We start from the raw sequence: 8,810 nt of genomic DNA on the forward strand, positions 1-8,810 counted from the left end.
GGGATTAAGATTTAACATGAATATTAATGAGGACTTAATTAATAATTACTATTTATAATGCTCAATAACTTTAAAACGAAAATGTTAGTTATATAGGAATCGTATATATATTAAAAGTACAAATAATATTATCATTTGTATTATAAGTATTACTGGAAATATAAATTTTACCATTTTAGTATTAGTATCATTATTAGGAGTATGATTAATATTATTATTATTATGAAAAATAATACGATTTATTTTCATAAATATTAGTATTATTATCATTTTATAAGTATTGGAGTTATTATCATTAACATAAGTATTAATAATAAGATTATTATTATTAGCATTACCAACATTAAAAATTATTATAATTATAATCAAATACAACTTTTATTCACTATTATTACTATTATATATTATCATGTATATGAAAATATACTTAAAAGTAATATTACATATAAGTATGAATTAATTATATTAATAATCTTTATATAAATGCCCATATATAACAAATTAGGAATATTTCAAAACCATACAAATAATAATCATTTTAAATATATATACAAATCAAATAATTACTATATAAAGTTATAATATATAAAATTGTTTGATTACGATTATATATTTTAATATGTATACAAATGATATAGGTTCGTGAATCCGAGGCCAACCCTACATTGTTCAATATTGTCATATGTATTTTTACTACAAAATACATTAGGTGAGTTTTATTTGCTCCCTTTTACTCATTACATTTTTGGGCTGAGAATACATGCACTGTATTAATTACTGTTTTACAATATTTATATGCGTGAGTTCATTTGCTCCCTTTATACTCATTATATTTTTGGGCTGAGAATACATGCAAATGTTTTATTAACTATTTTACAATATTTATATGCGTGAGTTTCATTTGCCTTTTTACCCTTTATATTTTTGGGCTGAGAATACATGCGAAATTTTTATAAATGTTTTACGAAATAGACACAAGTAATCGAAACTACATTATATGGTTGAATGATCGAAATCGAATATGCCCCTTTTTATTAAGTCTGGTAATCTAAGAATTAGGGAACAGACACCATAATTGACGCGAATCCTAAAGATAGATCTATCGGGCCCAACAAGCCCCATCCAAAGTACCGGATGCTTTAGTACTTCGAAATTTATATCATGTCCAAAGGAGGATCCCGGAATGATGGGGATATTCTTATATGCATATTGTGAATGTCGGTTACCAGGTGTTCAATTCATATGAATGATATTTTGTCTCTATGCATGGGACGTATGTTTATGAGAAATAGAAATATGAAATCTTGTGGTCTATTAAAATTATGAAATGATTGTTTATGTTAAACTAATGAACTCACCAACCTTTTGGTTGACACTTTAAAGCATGTTTATTCTCAGGTACGAAAGAAATCTTCCGCTGTGTAATTGCTCATTTTAAAGATATTAATTGGAGTCATTCATGACATATTTCAAAAGACGTTGCATTCGAGTCGTTGAGATCATCAAGATTATTATTAAATCCGTTATAGTTAGATATATTATAAAATGGTATGCATGCCGTCAACTTTCGTTGTAATGAAAGATTATCTTTTCAAAAATGAATGCAATGTTTGTAAAATGTATCATATAGAGGTTAAATACCTCGCGATGTAATCAACTATTGTGAATCGTTTATAATCGATATGGACTTCGTCCGGATCGATTAGGACGGGTCCTTTCAGTTAGCAACAAAGTTACACCTTCAAACTCTGATTTATCAACCTCAACCTTGACCACATCACCTTCATACCTTATGAACTTAAATCTTTTGTTCATCTGAGCTCTTAAATTACCTTTTATAGCAGCAACAACAACAGCATTCTCCTGAACATTACTAACACCACCCATTTGAGTATCACCAGCAACAACCATCTGAGAATCAACACCTCTATTAGCAACAACCACCTCAGCATCACCAACCTGAGTATCAGCAACAATCACTTGAGTTTCAACACCTCTATCAGTATCCTCCCCCTGAATCTGATGCTCCCCCTCAACCTGAGCTCTCTTTGATTGCTCCCCCTCAACACTTGCAATACCTGCATCGTCTGACCTCTTTCTTTTCTCCCCCTTTTTGACATCATCTAAAGGCAGAGAAGATATGACCTTCCAAATTTTAGTTTGTTGATTTTTGAGGGAACAAATATCAGAAGCAAACCCAGTAAAACATTGTCTCAGTTCATCAACACCAATCATCCTTTTCTCCAGCTCAGCCAACATGTGATTAATTTCTGTTACAGGCCCTGAACCACCTGTACTAGTCAACCCCTGCATATCCCCAACCAACCTCCTTACCTCCAACAGCTCATCTTTTGAAACAAAATTATTATTAAAGTTAAGATTATTAATCTTAGACTGCACACCAGAGAGCTTGTCATCAAAACTCCTTAGTCAACTTAGTCAAAGCCTGATGTAGGCCAACCATGGTGACTGGTGCCTCAGTCTGAGAAGTAGTGCCAGAAGATAAGGGTAGGGTTGGTATGTCCTCACAGCCTTCCTGTTGAAAAGTAGGGCGATCTTTGGACATAGAAGGATTTGAGGCCTGTATCTCACCCTGTGACATGAGTGTGATATTGGCAGCCTGTGCAAGTAAGTGAAAGGATGGAATATTTAGAGTGAGTAGTGGCAGACTTAAGTCTGGGATAGCAGTTGGCTTGGTCATTGCAGTAGGTTATTGGATTTGTTTATTTGAGTCCAGGATTGGGACTTCTTCATGTAAGTCAACTGAGTGGGTTTTCTCAGCAACTGTAGTGTGGCTATCTAAGCTAACTAACCTACCAGGTTCAGGCTAGGTTAAAGCACTCTTCTCACCAACCTCTAGCAGAGGTGGTGGAATAGTACGTGCAGCACTTTTCCTAGTGAATTTTTGAGGTGAATTCACAAGTGCTGTAGAATCTAAGGTTGTAGATATGGTGGTATTCTCAGTATGAACTGGTGGGTTCATAAGGTGGGTTGAGTGGATAATTTGCTCAGCAGCAGTGGGTGAAGATGGGTTAGAGTGAGGTGGGATTTCCTCACCCATGTCTTCAGCCTGCTCTGTTTGTGGAACATCACCAAAAAGGCTCTCGTTACTGGTTTTAGCCCCGATAAGGCTCTAGTGTACGATTCATCCGCGGGTTACAGGCTTGTGTATTCAAAGTTGTTCCCTGTTTCGAAACAACCACACGTCGAGTAAAATTACCGAGCCAACTAAACCCGATTTCGGAGTAGGGCAGAAAAGATACTCGAGAATGGCAATTTTTACAATTCAATTCAATTCAATTCTTGGGTAACAACTTTGACTCTGATTGCTCAGAATCTGCAGGTTGGTCTGCACGGCCAAGATTGACCCAATGCATCATAACAGAAAGTTATCAAAAAGATTGACACAGTCATTATCAAATTAATACTCCTGACAAAAAATTTTAAAAAGTTACCATTAACTCCCTTCATTAATACCAAATTTGACCCTTTTATTTTAGGAAATAGAATAAAGAAAAAAAAATTTAACCTAAAAACGAAATTTAAAAAAAAAATTATTTGACTAAAGAAGGAAACAAATTTATACACAAAAATACACTTGAGTAAACTTTCCCAGACTCTGAACAATATTACGTCACCCAGACTCTAAGAAAATAATTCAGACTCAAGAAATATCATCACTGGACAACATTTCAATAGATGGATTTAACATTCCAAGTTGTCCAAGAAGATAAAAATGTCTTTCTTCAGGAAGTGCTTTAGTGAAAATATCTGCCAATTGATCTTTAGTACCAATATGCTTTAAAAATACTTTGCCCTTCTCAACACAATCCCTTATAAAATGATGTCTGATCTCTATATGCTTGGTTCTGGAGTGAAACACTGGATTCTCAGTAATAGCAATAGCACTCTCATTATCACACATTATTGGAGTTTTGGTCAATGTTAACCCAAAATCCAAAAGTTGATGTTGCATCCACAGTAATTGAGCACAACAACTTCCTGCAGCAACATATTCAGCTTCTACTGTGGACGTGGCCACATAATTCTACTTTTTGCTAGTCCAGCTGACCAATTTTCCACCTAGCAATTGACATCCACCAGAAGTGCTCTTTCTGTCTAATTTGCAACCTGCATAGTCTGCATCTGTGTAACCAATTAGATCAAACCCCGAGTCTTTAGAGTACCAAAGACCCAGGTTAGGGGTACCTTTTAAGTACCTAAAAATTCTTTTCACAGCTTTATAATGAGACTCCCTAGGATCTGATTGGTAACGTGCACAAAGATATGTATCAAACATTATATCAGGTCTACTAGCAGTTAAATATAGCAAAGATCCAATCATACCTCTATAGGTTGATTGACAAGTGAGTTTTCCAGATTCGTCTTTATCAAGCTTTTCAGAAACACTCATTGGAGTTCTTAAAGTAGAACAATTTTTAAAACCAAATTTAGTTAACATGTCAGAAATATAGTTACTTTGGTTAATAAAAATACCTTCAGAACTCTGTTTAATTTGCAACCCAAGAAAATAGTTTAAAGTACATAAATTGCTCATTCTATACTCTTCAGACATAATGTCAGAAAACCATTTTCTTAAGTGTGGATTAGTAGACCCAAAAATAATATCATCAACATAAATTTGAACAAGTAACACATCACATTTGTCCTTTTTGATAAACAAAGTCTTGTCAATGGCTCCTCTGGAAAAATTCTTTTCTAGAAAAAATATTGACAAGGTATCATACCAGGCTCTGGGAGCTTGCTTCAGACCATACAATGCTTTCTTCAATCTGTAAACATGCTTAGGAAATTTCTTACTTACAAAATCAGGAGGTTGTTTAACATACACTTCTTCTTGCAATTTACCATTCAGGAAAGCACTCTTTACATCCATTTGAAACACTTTGAAATCTTTATGAGCAGCATATGCCAGAAACAGTCTAATAGCTTCAATTCTAGCAACAGGAGCAAAAGTCTCATCATAATCTATTCCTTCTTCTTGTCTATACCCTTGAGCAACTAATCTTGCTTTATTTCTGATCACAACACCATCTTTATCAACCTTGTTTCTGTAAAACCATTTTGTGCCAATAGCAGTTTTACCAGCAGGCTTTGGAACCAATTCCCATACATTATTTCTTTCAAATTCTGTCAATTCTTCAGTCATAGCCTCAACCCAGTCATTATCAACCAATGCCTCATCTACTTCTTTAGGCTCAGTAAGTGAGAGAAAACTTGAAATGAAGCAAAAATTTGCTGTAGCAAAGTTAGACACAGGTGTCTGAGAAGAAGAACTAGGCTTAGGCAAACCTGTAGGATCCACAACATAGTCCTTAAGATGCTTTGGAGGAACTATATTTTTAGATGATTTCCTAGTAGGAACAGTGAGATCCAAAGTGGTATTTGATGACTGATCACTTTCTTGATTGACTACAGGTTCATCTTCCTGTGGAGGTTCTTCTTTTCTAATAGGAACAATGAGATCCAAAGTGGTATTTGATGGCTGTTCAATTTCTTGATTGACAACAGATTCATCTTCCTGAGGAGGTTCTTCTGTGAGAGTATTATCTGTAACTTCATTTCTAAAACCAGAAAAATTTGGTTCATCTGACTCAGACTCTGAATCCAGAGTCTGAACACTATTCCCTGAAATCAAATTTGACAATTCACCAAGTACAGATAGTTCAATCCTGAATGACTGATCCATTTCTAAAGAACTTTCATCAAAATAAACATTAATGGATTCTTCAATCTTCATTCTCCTCTGATTGAATACTCTGTAAGCTTTAGATACAGAAGAGTATCCCATAAAAATACCTTCATCAGACTTTGGCCTCATTTTATCAAGCTGATCCCTATGATTCAAGATATAGCACTTACACCCAAATACATGGAAGTAATGAATAGCAGGCACCTTTTTATGGTATAACTCATAGGGAGTTTTGCCATGTTTCTTCACAATCAAGGACCTATTTTGAGTATAACATGCTGTATTAACTGCCTCTACCCAGAACCTTAGAGCAACATTTGATTGACATAACATGGTTCTGGCTGCTTCAATAAGGGTTCTATTTCTTCTTTCAGCAACTCCATTTTGTTGTGGAGTTCTAACAGCAGAGAAATTTTGACCAATTCCAGACTCTTCACAAAAGTCAATTAATGTAACATTTTTGAACTCAGTACCATGATCACTTCTCAACTGTTTAACAAGAACACCCTTTTTCACCTGCTCTCTCTTGATCAAATTGATGATTTCTTCAGGAGCATCGCTTTTTGCAGCTAAGAAAATAACCCATGTAAATCTAGAATACTCATCAACAATCACCAGAGTATATCTTTTTCCACCCAAACTACTAGTGTTCATTGGACCAAATAGATCCATGTGAAGCATGTGAAGTGGATCACTTACAGTAGCTAGGGTTTTTGAGGAAAACTTTGCTTTGGTCTGTTTATCCATAATACATGCAGAACAATGTTTATCTTTCTTAAAAGGTTATTGTGGAAGACCTCTTACAAGCTTCTTTTTGGAAAGCTCATTAATGTTTTTGAAATTAAGATGAGAAAGCCTTTTGTGCCAAAGCCAATTAAGTTCAGGGACAGTCTGAGAGTACAGACATGTTTCTATTCCAGCATCAACAGAATCTAAATCCAGCATATACACATTTTGAAATCTTCAGGCCACAAGTGTTGGTCTTCCTTTAGGATCATAAATAATACCAGCTTTCTTCGTAATTCTGATTTCACAGTCTTCATCAGTAATTTGGATCACACTTAGCAGATTATGCTTCAGCTCTTCAACTAAAGCAACTTTCTTAAATGTAACACTTCTAGCTTTAACACTACCATAACCAATAGTCTTTGCAACAGAATTATCACCATATCTTACAGAAGGACCTTTTTCTTCAACAAACCTTACAAGATGCTCTTTGCATCCAGTCATGTGTCTTGAGCAGCCACTATCCAGATACCACATACTACCCTGCTACACAAGACACAAACAAAGAAAAATGATTAGTTTTTAAGGGGAACCCACTTTTCAGTGGGTTCAATTGGAGTACCCTTCACTCACCAGACAAAAGCTTTGTTCCCAATCCAGATTAACTTTTCCTTAACAGATTTCAAGACACTTTTATTTTCACAAACTTTGGGTTTCCATTCTTTCTCAATTTTCTTAGGAAAACAAAATGTTCTCTTAACTGAAGGTTTTTCTTGACTCTTGATTTTTTTATTGAGTTTTGAAATTTTTCTTTTGAGTTTTTGAATAGTCTTAGCTTGTTTTGACTTTGACCTTCTTTTAGTTAACCTTTTTGGATCTGGACAAGTGTCAGTGATAGAGGATGATTCAAAATTGCTCTTGCAACTTGACTCTTGGGTGTCAGGCTCTAGGTCAGAACATACACTATTATTTTGAGAGACTAAACTATTAGAGTCTGAAGGTTTCAAAAGTTCAGACTCTAGTGGATTTCTGCTTTCAAGTATTATAGTCTCAGAAGGTTCAACAGGATCTAAAGATATTACAAAAGCATTAGTTAAAATCTTTTTGTCACCATCAAATTTTACAAATGTGTTTGGTAAAATGTCAGGTTTAAATACACTTGGATCAACTTCCACATTATTATTTAATATGTAGTTTTCACCTAGTATAGCTTTGACATCATTTGGAATTTGTTTGGCAATAGCATCAGAATTCTTTTTGGAAGATACACACCAGGATTTACAAATTGATTCATAATGTTTTGACCTTTTAATTGATCTTCCTAATTCAATATTTAATCTTTTAGTTTCTTCTGTGTATGCCATTTTATAGGTGTCAAGTTCAACCTCACATTTTTTTAAGTCTTTAATTTCAGCATCTTTGTCTTTGATGACATTTTTAAGATCAAAAATTTGTGTTCTTAACCTATCAATATCTTCTAAACACCACTTAAAGTCAAGCAACAAGTACTGAAACATTCTCACTTTTTCATTATCAAGATAATTCACAAAGTTTTGTACCTTATAGGCAGAAGCTTTATTGCAAGTAGAGTCTTTATCCATCTTCTCAACAGCTTTCAGATCTTCCTGAAACTTGCTAGAACCACCATCCTTTTCAATTATAGCCATAACTGGGGTTGGAATGGTACTGGTAGACATCTTGATGACAATATGGTTCGTTTTAAAAGATTACCAAGAATGGATACCAGTTATTAGTTCACAGTACTGGTACTGGTACACCTTTCCCGCTCTGATACCAGTTATTAGTTCATAGTAATTGAACTATGAATACCAGACTCTCAATTAAATAATAAATAAGAATTATTAGTGCAGAAATTGAGAGAACACGATAATAGAATAGAAGACAAATAATATTAATCGTGAAAAAGTACATACATCAAATGAACCATACGTCCCTATTTATACAGATAAAAAACCAAATCTGGAGATTTGGTTTCCAAAACTACTTAGCTATAAGTATGGAAAAGATAAACTAAAAACAAACCAAATTTGCTAATAACTAGGAAGTAAATTCTGGAGATAAAATCAAATCTTTAAAACAAATCTTCTTAAATAAAAAGCATATCTCCAGAATATTCTATGGCTTTTGCTTCAAGAAATCTTCAAACGTTTACTCCAGCAATTCCAGAGTCTGCAACTTTAGACTCTAAACCTTCAGACTCTAAAATCTGCAAAATACTTTTGACTCATCAGATTATTATTTCTATTTTTCCCAACATATATATATATATATATATATATATATATATATATATATATATATTCTTTTAAGTTTTTAAGTCTGAATCATCTTTTTGTATAAGGATGATGAT

The sequence above is a fragment of the Rutidosis leptorrhynchoides genome, chromosome 3 (assembly GCF_046630445.1).
Source record: "Rutidosis leptorrhynchoides isolate AG116_Rl617_1_P2 chromosome 3, CSIRO_AGI_Rlap_v1, whole genome shotgun sequence".
Taxonomy (NCBI): Eukaryota; Viridiplantae; Streptophyta; class Magnoliopsida; order Asterales; family Asteraceae; genus Rutidosis; species Rutidosis leptorrhynchoides.